The 15,923-nt window shown below is 37.8% G+C and overlaps 1 pseudogene; it reads right to left on the reverse strand.

The window, feature by feature from the left end:
• Positions 1–3,390: 3,390 nt before the first annotated feature.
• On the reverse strand, positions 3,391–13,949 carry LOC148106906 (large ribosomal subunit protein uL29 pseudogene; annotated as a pseudogene).
• Positions 13,950–15,923: the final 1,974 nt, after the last annotated feature.

Here is a 15,923-nt window from a genome sequence, read left to right on the forward strand (position 1 = left end):
ATACAATACATCCCTAGTGTTTGATGTAAAGTTCCATGATTCATTACTTGCGTATATTGCATGGTGCACTGGTGCATGGTGCATGGTGCATGCAAGAAAACGCTCTTTTTAAGCAACTTTAAAACAATGCAGTGTCATAGTAGTAAAAACATGAATAAAATAAGGTAACCTTGCCCTGTTTCATAGGCCTGGGTTTATCACTAGTTAATTCCTACTTCTTGTATAAAATTATATGTGAATTAAATATCTGAAGCTGGGACAACCCTGGGTGCTTTATAAAGAGCGTAAGTATCAGTGGATATTAAAGTCATACATATATAGTCATACACATAAGTGCACATACACACATATACACACAGGCATCAGGGATTGCCATGAGAAATCCTAGCCTAATGCTACATTTGGTTTAAACTGTGAGGTTTCCAGTTAGTGACTATTGTTTTCAAGGAATAGGAACTGATTCAAGCAAGCTAAAATAGAAAAAAAATCAATAAAAGTTTGCAACAAACAATCTCATGGAAATCCAAAGGCAACCAACAAAGCACAGTCAGGACCCTAGGAACTGGAAATTTACCTGCTAAATCAGAAACCATGGTTGTTTACTCTGTCTCCAAAAAAAACCTCTCTCATCTCTGTCTCTCTGCCTCCTCTATCTCTCAACTCACTTCCTCCATTTTCATATGGCCCAATGTGGCTGAAGCAGCCATTCAGATCAATCATTCACCCATTTTCTAACTAGTTCTATGTATCTTATTTCAAATTCTTAAGACAGAGCAGTGGGTTAGCCCATGGATTGGCATCTTGGGGTATGTCTAATCAGGTGTGTCTAGGGGTAAGAGAGTGGAAAGAAAAGTCACCAAAGTATTCCATCCTTCTGAACAGGATTGGCTATGTTAAAAGAAGTTGGACTTAGGCAAACAACTCAATTAACCTGACACCTTTACTGCTCTCAAACCATGACCTTGAAGATGAAACAAACCTTAAAGTCATGAGTTTCTCTTTTTCCAAATAAAATAAGCCTGAAAAGCATGGAATTACACAGTTATTGGTTTATGCTAACCTTGACATGTAAACCATTCTCAGCATGCCAATCACACTATATCATCATCAATATCATTTTTATGCTAAAAATCTTATAATCCAGCAAGTAGGATTCAGTAGTTCATTGGTTAGTCAAAGTAATTAAAACAATCATTAAAATATGTTGTATATCTTAAATATTTTAACAACTATTTTTTGATAAGAGATTGATTAGTGGATAGCCTCTCCCTTCTAGAGCCTAATATATAGATTCCATGATATTTTTTTCTATCCACTAGCTTTTTCCTTAGGTATGGTTTGACTTTGGAGTTTTGCATCATCTTGCTTGCACAAGCTGCATCCATAATAATCTCCAGTTTGAGTTCCTTTAAAGTGGAATAAAAACTTAAAAAGACCTATAGGAGGAAGTGACAAAATATGAGATTTATTTTGAAATAATTATGACGGAGGAGTGAGTGGAGTATAGCTGAAACAAGATTGGACATGTATGGGTAATTGTTGAAGCTGGGTGATGAGAATATCATTTTAATTATATTAGACTCTAATTTTAGATATGTTTGAAATTTTCCATAAAATAAAAAAGAAAACATGAAGCAATCTGAATGTAGAATCTCTTAATTATTATAATTTCCCCCATCTTTTACTTTTCTCTCACCTACACCTAATTTGACAGATTTTTTTTTTAGCACCCTGCCTTGTCTAAGTCTTACAAGGCCATTCAACCTAGATTTCACTGAAGCAACAATTCACTTTGCATTCATATTTCATCAGTTTACATAATATTTAATTAAATCACATAATCACATCATTATGTACAACTGGCATAAATAGATTTGGAAAAAACTCAACTAATTTGCAGTAAGGGTACAACACAAATGGTTGAAGTATCTGAGCAAACTAGACACTTCTAACCACACTACTAAGCACCAGCAGTTAGTTTATTATGGCCATAGGTCACTGGGTCTTACTGAGTGTCAATTAACCCAGCAAGCTGCTTAAGTGGAAGTTCACTAAGAGAGAATCTACTGTGTTGTTACTGTTATTATTATGTTTTCCTACATTTTTCAAACTAAAATTCTAACTTAATTAATCCTCTTTCATGATCTCAAACTTGGGAGAGCTGAAGACTTACGCTTGCCTCAAATGACCTGGAGTGTAATGGAGGCAATGAGTGCAGCAATTTCAACTGCTTGTATTTGGCAAACACTGGGGTTGGGGAGTGTTTCAATTCTGTATTCTTATTGTTGTGGTTTTCTGCTTTCTCACAACTCTCTGATTTAGCTTGCTCATTTAAAAAAAAATAGAAGTTGGGTTGTTTTACAGACATTGGCTTTGGCAAGAAGCTGATTACATTTGCTAAGCCTCCTAGTAGCAATATCAAGGAATTAATTAAAATACTGAGACCAGAGTACCTACCCAGAGAGATAAAGAATGAATGTGCTATAGTCCCCAGCTCTAAGTTTCTGCACTTGTTGAAATACCTTCAGGAAGTAATTCAGTTATTTCACTCTGCAGGGTGACAAAAGGTGATATGACACACCGTTTTTTTTTTCTTAATGATAAAACTGTAGGAACCAAAATTCTCTCCATCTCCTCCCTCCATGACACCTCATAAAACTGCTTCCAGAATGAACTAGTCATACTTTAGAGTTTCTTTTATCAAACTCATAGCTGCAGATGTTGGAAAGCATTGCTTTCCCTTTGTTTAACCACTTTAGTATGACTAACTCATGAACACACAGGAGCAAGGCAGTTTGCTCCTCAATTTTCCATCTTTGGTATGCAGCAACAGCATGCATTCTGAGTCATGCAGAGTCCACTCTCCAGAATGTCTGCTGTTAGCTCTGAGGGGCTAATAATCAAATTAGGCTGCTAAAAAAAATGGCAATTTATAATGCTGAAACTAATGAGAGGTCAAAGAACTAAACTCTGCAAAGAGTTTTAATTATCCTGTTCTTTGTGACTCTACAAGAACATTTTTAAAGGAACACTGCCACAGTATTCAGTTGGTACTTCTAGTTTCATTAAGATTTACATAACCTATTACATAAATGGAAAATATGTACTTTCTTTCCAAGTAAAACAGGGATCTAAAACATTCTCTTCAGGGTTGGAAAGCTAGCACTGTCTTGGTTTGATGTTCAGTTAAAATACCATCCATGAAATCCTTTGATTCCCATAGCACTGATGAATCAAGAAACACAGAACCTCTCTACAAGGAAAATCTCTAGATTGGACAGAATATAGATAGTGAAGAACTGTAACAAAATGACAATAAATTTTTCTGTTCTTGTTTTCTGTGCCATTTCACTTTTTTTTTCCAGTTTGTGTTTATTGATGCCATGATGCTTAGGCTTTGACCACAAAGTTCTGCAGTGGGTACAACTGTTACTTCTGCTGCTGCTTCTTGGTCTTCAGCTTCTCCCATGCTTGCTAAGTGCATGCCATGTATTTTCTTGGTCTGAAGATCCAGAAGCTTGTACTTCTTGCCCTTGTAGAATTTTCTGAGGTTCATCTTTCTGAGTCTGATTAATAATGGTGAGAATGCAGGCAATGGATTTGCAAACAACTCAGATCTTCAGAGAACTTAGATGCCATAATGCCTGTCACTTTGGTGACACGCAGCTGGTACAACTCCAACTTTAGGTCATCCAGCTGTTTCAGCAGCTCCTTTTTCTTTCCAGAAAGATCTCAAATTCTAGCCTTTGTCAATGGCTACACAGCCACCACCACCTGCTCTGAGGAAAAGAGCTTTTTTTACTTCTTATTTGCACATCACTCTATCCCATGTACATCTACGCACACCACCACCACCACCACACCCACCATTTCTGCAGGTCAAAGTGCTCTTCATTTTTCATGGCCTAACTTCTTTTTGGTCTGTGTTTGAGGTGGGTTTCTTTATTTATTTTTTGTTTGGAGGGAAATGACAAAATTGATAAACCAAAGAAAGCTACAATATCAACTGAATATGGAATCTCTCATGCAAAAATAAAAACAAAAAGCTGCTGTCCTTAAGCTAGAGAAAAGATGAACTCAGAGGCATTGGAGACGTTAGCATCAATAGACCGTGATCATTGCTGCTTTGGAAAGGCTTTTGCTACCAAGGTGGATAATTGCTCAAAGGTAATGTTCAACCATGAAGCCTATTTAAAGCCAAAGAAGGCATCTGGGCAGGGAGTTTTCTTTTTCTTCCTCTTTTTTTTCAGGGAGTTTTCTTTTATCAATAGCTGTGTCAATAAAACAGCAAATGCAACACAAGAAAATTCAGCATGTCCATATCATCAGGGCAGCAAAACAACTAGCCCAGAGCATTGAAGAGTCTGGCATTTTAACTAGATGCCCTTATTGTTGAAAAAAAAAAGTTAAAGTATGAAAGCAAATCCAACAAGGAAAATGGTACCATTGCAAATAATAAAAACTTTCTTCCTCAAAAGGAAGATAAAATCTGGAAATTCTTCTGCTAAACTTGTCATCATCACACCCTGCCATGTGACATTGTTTAAATTGTTAGCTTATTGCTTTATGAGGCAGTGTAGCTTAAAGGCTGAGACCATGAGACATAGAGTCAAACTAAATCCCAGTTCCATCACTTACTAGCCACATAGTCTTGGGTAGTCACTTATTTCTTTCTAAGCCTCAGTATCCTCATTTGTAAAACTGGGATAATAGCAAGGCAGCAAGAGTCCAGGCTTTGGAACCAAAATGCCTGGTTTCAAATCCTCTGCTCCACCAATTATTAGCTGTGTGACCTTGAACATTTGTCCAACTTCTCCTTAGCTCACTCCCCCCTCCCTTAATAAAGTAAGGTCTATTGATTGTCAGGACCTCACAGGGTCATTGTGAAAATTACAGAATATGTGTAAAACACTTTGATGCGTGAGAGCTAGGTTCTTTTCTCACGGAGTCGAATCTTGCAGACAACAGAGAATGAATAAATGATAGAAGTTTGTTAAGTGAAGACAGAGAAAAAGCTTTCAAGAGTGAGAGGGGTTCCGACAGGATTGCCAACAACGGCCTTTAGGGTTGGTCTTTTATAGAAAGCTAACCAGGGAACTTATAACCTTTTAACATCTCTATTGATAACCATTGAGCAAGGACTAGTGATAACACCTTCAGCGGCTTACTTCTTGGTCTGGTTATTCTTTGTTGGTCACAGGTGATTATCATAAAAAAGACACCCACACCCACCCCCATGCCTAGGGTAGGTTTGTCCTAGGGCAGGGTGGTCCACTTTGCTCCCTTATCTCTGTTTTTCACACACCACCACATTTTTGGGATTTCTGTGAGCCTTATCACATAGCTGCCTATCTATTTCTCCCTACCTAGCCCCACCTGTCCCTTAGTCAACTTGATAAGAGCTTGATAAAGTCATTAGTACCTACCTTCGAAGGTTGTTAGGATGAAATGAGTAAATGAATGAAAAGCCTTTGAGCTCTGTATAGTAAGTGCTCAATAAATGCTAGCTTTTGTTATGTGTTTTCCTTTTGACTGTGCAACTAGCTTTTAAATTCCTAGAGGATAGGTCTTCTATCTTTGTCTTGATACTATATTGTTTAGCACTGTGTTACATGCAAATAAGAGTGGCTCAACTATAGCCAAAGGAAAGAGTAAAGAAACAAGTCCTCATGCAAAAGTAGAAACTCAAATATTCAAACTGTGGACTCACAAGCCATAAAAAGATTGGGTTTATTAAAATTGATGGTACAGGTCAGAATACATCTTGGCAATTTATAAATAACATCAAGAAATAATTTGGCATTCAATTTCTTAATTGTGTAGGGGAAGAAAATCATTTTCTTTCTACAGTTCTAGGTTCGTGGCTACACGTTAAAATTTGATGAGCAAGACTACTGAAGAAGGTGGAACCCACCTCTGTAACAGCTGTGTAGGTATAGAAAAGCAGAAAGAAAAAGTGAAAAGAGAATTTAGCTGAAGGAGTTAATCTGCCCAGATCCAGAGAGTGAGGCTGCAGCCTGGGAGGTAAGCACTGCAATTAATTGGAGCATTTTTTAAAAAGATTTTATTTATTTATTATTTATTTATTTGAGAGAGAGAGAGAGAGTGCAATCAGGGGGAGGGGATTAGGGAGAAGGAAAGGGAAAGAGAGAATTCCAAACAGACTCCACACTGAACACTGAGCCTGACTCAGGGCTCAATCTCATGACCCTGAGGTGGTGACCCAAGCTGAAACCAAGAGCCAGACACCCAACAATTGAGCCACCTAGGCACCCCATATTTGGAGCATTTTAATACCAGAATAAGGTGTAAAAGAAAAAGGAAAAGAGAAAGAAAGAAAGAGAAAAGAAAAGAAAAGGGAAAGAAAGGAAAGAAAAACTGAAAGAAAAAGAAAAAAAATGAAAGAGAAAGAAAGGCATCCAGCAATGAAAGTGATGAGGTTGGGGAATATATGTGAGGTTCAGTGGAGTGGAGTCCGGAGCCGACGACCAAGAAAGAATTCTTGAGGCGTCTTTGGTGCAAAATTGGTGGTTTATTAAAGCAAGGGGACAGGACCTGTGGGCAGAAAGAGCTGCTGCACCGGGGTTGTGAGGGATGTCTGATTATATACCATGGGGTTGGGGGAGGTAAGGAAAAAGGGAGGTTGAGGAAATACTTTCATATGTTAAAGAAGACTCACAAGATACCAGAGGCCTTGCCATTGTCAAGTTAAGGTTGTTTTTCCCTCTAGCAGGGCATTAACATTAAGGTGGCTGGGAACTTCCTGGAGCCTGCAGATTACAAGGACACTTAATTTTATCTACATTCCCTTCCGGAAGCTAGGTTAGAAATGCTTCGTTCTTGTAAACTGCTAAGATATTTGTAAACTGAGGGATTGTGGTATCTATAGGTTAACTATTTCTTTGTCCTTGAGGGCAGCCAGGAGGGCCTGAGGAATGTCACATACATCCCATGGGTGGGGGGTGGTTTGCAGGGTGTCAGTTTCTGCTTTGTCCTCAGCTTGCCTTCTGTTCCCCTATCAAAAGAACACAAAGGTTGAAGGAAGAAATGGACTGATTTACAAGAAAAGGCAAAAGCGATTTAAAATGTGGCCTTACTAAGTAGATCATTAAGCAGGGATGTGATAGCAGTTTATAAATGTTTGAATCATCTACTGAAAAGGGGAGGAGGAATTTGTTAAGTAAGAACAAGGAAGGATAGACATTAAGAGAATGTGATTGACCAAATTCTCATTCCATATAACTCAACCTAAGCATTTCTGCTCTGCCTATTGTATTCATCTTCTTTGCCCTAGGGGATATGTTCTGATTCTTCCCCTTCCCAAAAGTGGCCTGAGCATCACTGTTTATGTCTTTGTTCACACACACTCTTCTGAAGGGGAACAGAATATGTCACCTGAAAATGTACCTCTTTAACATAAGGATTATTTTGAGCTGATTGTTTTTAAGGCTGCATTCACAGGAGAGTCTCTGAAAACAGAGTAAAAGTTACCCTTTTGTTAGGAAAATTTACATTTATAGGGGAAATCTCCATTTGTAAGGATGTCTCCCTCTCTTTATCAGGAAGATAAGGATGACCAAAAATCACAGGAGAATTTTACCAAAGGAAAAGGCACAACTTAAATTTGCATAACAAACCTTACCCTTGTTTACCGCCCTTTTCCTGGTAACCTCCCATAACTGCGTCTCCACCCACCCTGACATTTTTTTTCTCATCTTTAAATAAAGATGATATTTAAAGTGGTAGCTTGGACCATTTTGGGGAATTTTATTTGCTGTTCCTGGTCTCTCCCCATGTATACAGGAGCTGTAAATGTTGCCAAACATCTCTTGCTTTTTTTTTCTCTCTTATTAATCTGTGTTTATTACAGATGGGTCTCAGCCTAATTATTTTTCCTCCCTTCCACCTCCTGGGAGTTACCCAGGCCAGTATGCCTGTCATGATTTCTACATCCTTTCCAAGATTAAAGCCTAGACTCCCACTCCCCCAAGGCAAAGCCCATAGGTCTAGTGGCCTTAATACCTTAGGAGCATTATAGAAGAATCTTCACTGAAGCTGAGAAGACCTCCATTTTAAGGAGCTGAGAAACTGATTGGCAACAGGGCCACACTCTGGCAATACTGACAGTAGTAATAATGAAGGATAGTCAGAAGAGAGGCAGGCAGGGACAAGGGGCCCCATCCTAAGAGGAAACCACCCTTAAAAGAATTTAACACCACCCTGGAAGGAGCCCTCCACCCTTTACCACCTGAACAACTACCTGGTAGGTAGATGAGCATGTGGACAAAAATCTGATTGGGTGACAGGTGCATGGAGGGTTAATCAGAGTAAAACAGCCTACCAAGCCAATAAAACTCCCTAGACTTAGAAACTCCAGTGGCATCCCCTTCGGGTCCCCTTCCTATTTGGGAGCTTTGTACTATTGCTCAATAAACTTTTCTTCAGCAATCCTTTTGTTCCACCCTCAGCTCCAGATTCCCAGACATCTCAGAATATATAAGTAAGTCCTTCTTGCAAGAGGAGAAAGGGATCAAATAAGCAACACCATATATGGAATGTCTTAATCTGTTAGATCTGAGAGCAGCGATGGTGATCACTTTAAAACAGCGCTGTTCTGGGGCACCTGGGTGGCTCAGTTGGTTATGCATCTGCCTTTGGCTTAGGTCATGATCCCAGGGTCCTGGGATTGAGCCCCATGTAGGGCTTCCTGCTCAGTGGGGAGTCTGCTTCTCTCTCTCCCACTCCCCCTGCTTGTATGCTCTCTCTCTCTCTGTCAAATAATTGAATAAATAATCATTAAAAAAAAGAGCACTGTGCAGAAAGAAAAATGCTTAAATCAAATTCAAGAATTATAAAGTTGGAATTGTAGACACTGGGGAACCTGAATGCTGAGCTCTTCAAGGGAAGACGAACGCTATCAGTAAACTTCAGCTTACCAAATTAGTCACTCTGTAGAGGAGGAAAAATAATTTTCCCTCTCCCCTTTTATGTTCTTGGCAGACCCCCCCCCATAATAAAAGACAAATTAACAAAAGAAAAACAAACAAATCTACTAACATGTATACCACCTATAAAAATGGGAGAGACCCAGGAAAACTAATTCCCCCAGACGGCCCAAGCCACTACCTTAAATACCATCTCCAGCTAAAGACCAAAAAAAAAAATGTTGGGATAAGGGGAGGCCAGTTATGATAGGTTACCAGGAAAAGCACAATAGACAAGGATAATATTGTTCCGCAGAATTAAGTTGGTGCCTTTTACACTGATAAAATTTTTTTTGTGATTTATAGTCATCTTTCTCTTCCTGGTAGAGAGAGGGAAACACTCTTACAAATGGAGATTTCCCTTATAAATGTAAATTTCCCTAACAAAAAGGCAACTTCTACTCTGTTTTCAGAGATTCTCCTGTGTCTGCACTCTCTCAAAAATAATCAGCCCAAAATAATGTGCATGCCAAAAAGTCATTTTGATGTGGCATATTCTGCTCCCCTTCACCACATTAGTGACTCTAATCTGCTGCCTCCAAATCCCACACTGATCAATGACACCTGAGAATACCAGGATACTGGCATACTAGTACCTTCTTTGGCCCCCTGATAATTCAGAAACATTAACCTGTGAGTGATTTACAGAGTCCACTTACTAAAGGTCTGTCATTGCAGGATAGCACTTTGCAAATTTAGATGCTCAACATTTTATTCAGATTTAAATAAGGATCCACATATACCACCTGTACTTTCCTTCCTGGTCCTTTTATGGTTTCCTGATAGCTCACTTTACTATGGACTTGTATGAGCTTAGAATGCTGTTTAATCACCCAAAAATTTTCTGACTGAGAGAATTATTAAGTTAAAAAATGTGGCATAAGTGCCATAATTTAAGACTCAAACTAGACTGACTCAGAAGCAGAAATGCAGAGTAAAGACTTAAAATATACCAGTTGATGGACAGCCTGAATCATTGCTGGGTCTCTTCCATCTATATGTTTTTACATAATAAAGTAGCACGATACTTTCCAAGGAATTTCACAATCCCATAGAAGATTCCCTTTCATTGAATTTTAATTCGGATTTAAGATAGAACGTATTTGAATGTCCTCCTTGTCAGGCAAATAGTGTTTCTATCAGAATTGGATAAAGGATTAATTTCTAAGGATATGAATTGCTATAGTGAACCCTCTGTTGCTTTTGTCTGTCCAGCACCTTTTGTCTCCTTCACTTAGGAGTAGAATCCTTCTTTTCTATGGGAAGACACAGTCCATATGACTTTAATCTTGCCCTGGGCATAGGGGTGGTCTTGTGACACAGGAGTTGTCTTATGTCTCAAGTCTGTCCAATCAGAATGCCATTTCTTTGGTCCCAATGACTGGTCCAGGGATGAGCACATGATTCAAATCATGCTAGCCAAGGTGCTTCAGTTGAAATCTCTGCATGCAAGTCTGGGGTGGTTGATGGTCATCCTGCCATGTCTGTAGAGGCTAGCTATATGAGAATGAAAGCAAGCAGAAGTGATGCATGAAGAGAGTCAGTACTAGATCTATTTGTGCCTGGAGCTAATTGAAATCCTTCTTTGACTTCACAGGTACATAACTAATACATTAACTCTCTTTCTTTCTCTCTTTTTGTTTAGGTTAGTTTATATTGGGCTTCTGATACTTGTAACCAAAATAGTCCAAATAACACATTTCCATATTTTACGTAGGAAAATGAATTAAATATAGAGAAATACCTTATTTTATGTAATTGGTAACTTTTTCAGAAGTTGGGAGTAAATAATTGTGAATCAAATTAAATGAAGGGTAGTAGAATATGCCAATGCGAAATATGCCTCTTTGGCATAAGGATTATTTTGTGCCGATTACTTTGGGAAACTGAAGACACAAGAGAAGCTCTGAAAACAGAGTCCCACAAGGGATATTTACATTAGAAAAGGGAACTGTGGGAGAAAAATGAGGTTATTAGAGATCACTGTTTACCTGAGAGACTTATCTGCATAGCAGGGCAAACTGTTTGCCATACATTTTCTTTTCTCACAGTCCTGTCAATTGCCTTTCTCCCTTTGAAGCTCCAGACCCCCATCTCTTTCCTTTCCTTAGGATGGTATATAAGCTTCAATTGCCTGGCTGCCTTTTGAGTCTTATATCTTAGTGGATGTCCGATACATGCTTATGTGCATACATAATTTATATTAGTTCTGTTTCTCCTCTTAATCTTCTTATTACATGGGGGAGGAAGTCTCAGCCAAGAACCTAGAAATGCAGAGGGAAAATTATTTTTCCTCCCCTACACATACTACAGATAATCCCCAACTTACAATGTCTTGAATTATACATTTTCAACTTTACAATGGTGCAAAAGCCATACATATTCAGTAGGAACTCTATTTTGAGTTTTGAATTTTGGATCTTTTCCTAGGCTAGTGATACATGGTACAATACTCTCTTCTGATGCTGGGCAGTGGCAGTGAGCCACAGTTCCCAATCAGCCATGTGATCATGAGGGTATATAACCAATACACTTACAACCATTCTATACCAATACAACAATTCTGTTTTTTCATATTCTGTACAGTATTCAATAAATTATATGAGATAGTCAACATTTTATTTATAAAGTAGGCTCTCTGTTACATGATTTTGCCCAACTGTAAGCTATGTAAGTGTTCTGAGTGTGTTTAAGGTAGACTAGATTAAGCTATGACGTTCGGTAAGTTAAGTGTATTAAATGCATTTTCTACTTACAATATTTTCAATTTAAGAGGGGCTTATCAGGGGGTGCCTGGGTGGCACAGCGGTTGGGCATCTGCCTTCAGCTCAGGGCGTGATCCCGGCATTATGGGATCAAGCCCCACATCGGGCTCCTCTGCTATGAGCCTGCTTCTTCCTCTCCTACTCCCCCTGCTTGTGTTCCCTCTCTCACTGGCTGTCTCTATCTCTGTCAAATAAATAAATAAAATCTTTAAAAAAAAAGAGGGGTTTATCAGGACATAGCCACATCATAATTTGAGGAAGATATGTATATCAAAAAAATACATTGTGAAAAGTAGATTTGTTGGGAATCTTTCATAGTAAAATTTTTTTCTTTTTTTTCTTTTTTCTTTTTCTTTTTTTAAGGAAAGACATTATAAACTGATAAACAAATGGAAAGGTATAAGTAACTCAGTGATCCTGGGAGATCACTCAGGTGGCTTTCATGATCCTGGAAAGATAGCAATGACTTTAGTGATTTTATTACTTTCTGGGTTTAATTCTTACCCTTGTGGGTTTAGCAATTTAATTTAGTGAGTGCATTAAGATAGGATCTGTCCCTAAGGGAAATTGGCATTAAGCAAGCTCACAAAGACTAAAATAGAAAACAAAAAATGCCAATTGATTAATGAACAATGAGAAGGACACTCATCCATTGGACCAGAATCCTTGCACCATCAGTCTTTGCATTTTGTTCTTTAGGGTAGAAATTTAAATCCTGAATCTTGACTTAGTCCACATATGCTTTTTATAGGCCTGTGGTATAATATGTATAAAATTTGGAATTAGATATCAATGTGAACAAGTTATTGAACTTTACATAAAAATCTAGACAAACCACAATACCTACCAATACTGCTTCCTCCTAACATGAATTTGAGTAGGGCCTGAGGCCTTAGTATGGTACATGGACTCTTCAACATACTAGAATCTTTATCAGGCCCTTTTTTTCATTTATATCCCTTGTCTGGACTATACAGGCATTTGAGTCTGATACATTTAGAAAGAAAAGCTTAACATGAAGACAATAAGCTCATTCTTTCTCCCTAGCCCCACAGATTGGTTCAACAGTGGGAATGTAAGTGAAATCAATATAATTAGAATGAATCTCAGGAGTTTTTCTGGGAATACTGGGGCAAAGATGCTGAATATGGCAAAGGAGGCATGTATGTCTGGGGGCTATTGACAGCCATTCTGGGACTATGTGGAAAGCAAGTCTTATGATGGCAAACTATGCCAAAGGAGACAGTAGAGATGCCAGAAGAAGTAGGATCCTTTGGGACTTGATACAGCTGCAAGATCAAGCCTTAACCAAAGCTACACTGGAATTTTCAGGTACACAGGCATCATTGTGTAAACCAGTTTGATTTGGGTGTAAAGGGAACACAATATGCCATCCCAAAATATGCTTTTTGGACATAAGTGTTATTTCAGGTTGATTATTTTTGAGGGGTTGCAGACAGGAGAACTTCTGGAAACAGAGTAGAAGTTTCCCTTTGTTAAGGAAATCTACATTTACAAAGGAAATCTCCACTTGTAAGGGTATCTCCCTCTCTGTACCAGACTATTTAGGTGACTAAATATCTAGAAACTTATGAATGGAGAAGTCAGCCATTTAAATCTACATAACAACCATACACTTCCCTACAGTGCTTTTTGTGATACTCTCCCGTAAATAGATCCCCCAATTCTCAATATCTTTTGTCTTTATCTGGAGATGGTATTTAAGGTGGTGGCTTATGGCCATTTGGGGAGCTACTTAGTTTTCCTGGGTCTCTCCCATTTGTATAGGAAGTATACATGGTATTAATCTTCTGTTTGTTTTTCTCCTGTTAATTTTTCTTTTATTACAGGGGTCTCAAGCAAGAACCTAGAGATAGAGGAAAAATTATTTTCCTTCCCTTGTAGATAATTTGCCACAAAAAGTATTCCAATATGTGAAAGAGCTTTTTTCCCCAATAGAACATCTAGCAAAACCATTGTTATTCATGAGAGTGTGGCAAATCCTTTAGAAATCCTAAGGAGGAAAAAGATTAAGAATTACTACTGTAAGAGAGAAGATAAAGTAATATTAGGGCTCACTTACTAAATCCCACTTTTAGTCCCACCTTTATGAGATTGTACCTAGTTCACCTGGGTTAGACTTTTGGATCTTCCCAAACTCTTTAGCCTTCACAGTCAACTTCTTGCTTTGTCCATACATGACTAGTCCTATCTCTTTTTATAAAGATTTAACATTTGAGTTCAATTATATTAATCCAGTCTCCAAAGTTTGTGTCAGTAATTTATAGGCTTATTCTTTCTCTGTGAATAAGACAAATATATATGACTGCATTGGCATGTAATCTACTTACATGGGATATTTTTAAATCCAGGAATATATCTGTTATGTACAGAATTATTTTTTTGGCAGCTCTAAGAATCTGAAATATAGATAAAAATCAGGAAAACATTAAAAGATCTTTCTTTTTTTTAAGATTTTTATTTATTTGTCGGAGAGAGAGAGAGCACAAGCAGGGAGAGTGTCAGGCAAAAGGAGAAGCAGGCTCCCTACTGAGCAAGGAGCCAGATGCAGGACTCAATCCCAGGACCCTGGGATCATGATCTGAGGCAAAGGCAGATGCTTAACTGACTGAGCCACCCAGGCATTCCAAAAAGATCTTTCTATGAAGCCCAATTACATGTAATAAAGTTCTTGCAAAAATGTACATTGCTTCCATCAGAGGGTCCACTCTCAGGTCCTTAAAGCTGTTTACTTTTATTTTGTACGGAATTTGAAAAAAACTGATTTATTAGGCCATAAAATTTAGAAGTAATGAATCAGAAGTGTGTGTGGAGGTAGTATTGTTAGAACTAAGCACTGGAAGAAAGGGAGGGAGAGAGGAATATATCCCACACAGGGTAGTACATTCACTGGTCTTCAATTTGATAAGCCTGATTAACCTGAAAATTAAATTATGTTCAGTAACATTTATTTAAGAAGCATGAGACACTATGGACTCTGAGAAACAAACTGAGGGCCTCGGGGGGGGATGGGATAGACTAGTGATGGGTAGTAAGGAGGGCATGTATTGCATGGTGCACTGGGTGTTATACGCAACTAATGAATCATTGAACTTTACATAAAAAACCAGGGATATACTGTATGGTGACTAAAATAATATAATAAAAAAACATTAAAATAAAAACAAACAAACAAACAAAAAAGACATATAACTATAACTATAACTATATACATATATATATTCTAGAAGTATTTCTTCTCAAAGAATTAAGCCATAGTTTTTCCAAGAAATATACTTCAGTTATAACAAATAACATAGTTTGGGCATACAGTAGGAGCTAAATATATAAGATCCTTATAAATCCACTTTACTTTCTTGTGGATACCATGCCTACTAAATGACAGTTTAAGTGTGTATGTGTGTGTGTGTGTGTGTGTGTGTGTGTGTGTGTGTGTGTATCTGTTGAAAAAAAATCATTTATGTAGAACATTATTTACCTACAAAAAAGTTGTTGAGATGACCTTATTTTCCACTATAAATTAGGACACATAAACTGATAGAAGATTTTTCTCCAGTTCACAAGTGTTATTTATGTGAATAGTCTTGCAGATACATAAAAATAAAATAATTACCCTTGATTTAAAGTAATAAAATGAGATGATATTAGGGCCGTCCAAAAGAAATATTGGAAGTGTTCTGTATGTAATATAATCCCTCACCAACCACAAAATTTCCTTAAGTAAAATTCTACCATACAAGAATTTACTTTGGCATAACTTCTGGAGCCACACAGATTTGGTTTATGTTAGTCAATTCTGTTGAAGATAATTTTAAAAGAAGGGAATGTGGAATCAGTAAGAGAAAAAGGTGGCAAATGGTTGTTTGAGGAAGAGTAAGGGTTTTACAGTGCAGCCATAAGAGAAAGGACTTGAACCCTGACCTTGGAACTGCATTAGTTAGCAAGGAAGGAACTAAGATATATGAAAATTTTCTCTAGGGTCATAAAGGCATCTGGAAACAGGAAGGTAACTACATTGATTTTAAAAGAATCTTAAAATCAGAGAAGCACATAACATTTAGTTGGAGGGAAATGTCTACACATACACATCAAATTGTCAGTAGGAATATTATCTACGACAAAGTGAAATGTCTAATAACTTTGAAGAAAGGCC

Source organism: Ursus americanus, chromosome X (genome assembly GCF_024610735.1).
Source record: "Ursus americanus isolate L20-20 chromosome X, mUrsAme1.1.p, whole genome shotgun sequence".
Classification (NCBI taxonomy): domain Eukaryota; kingdom Metazoa; phylum Chordata; class Mammalia; order Carnivora; family Ursidae; genus Ursus; species Ursus americanus.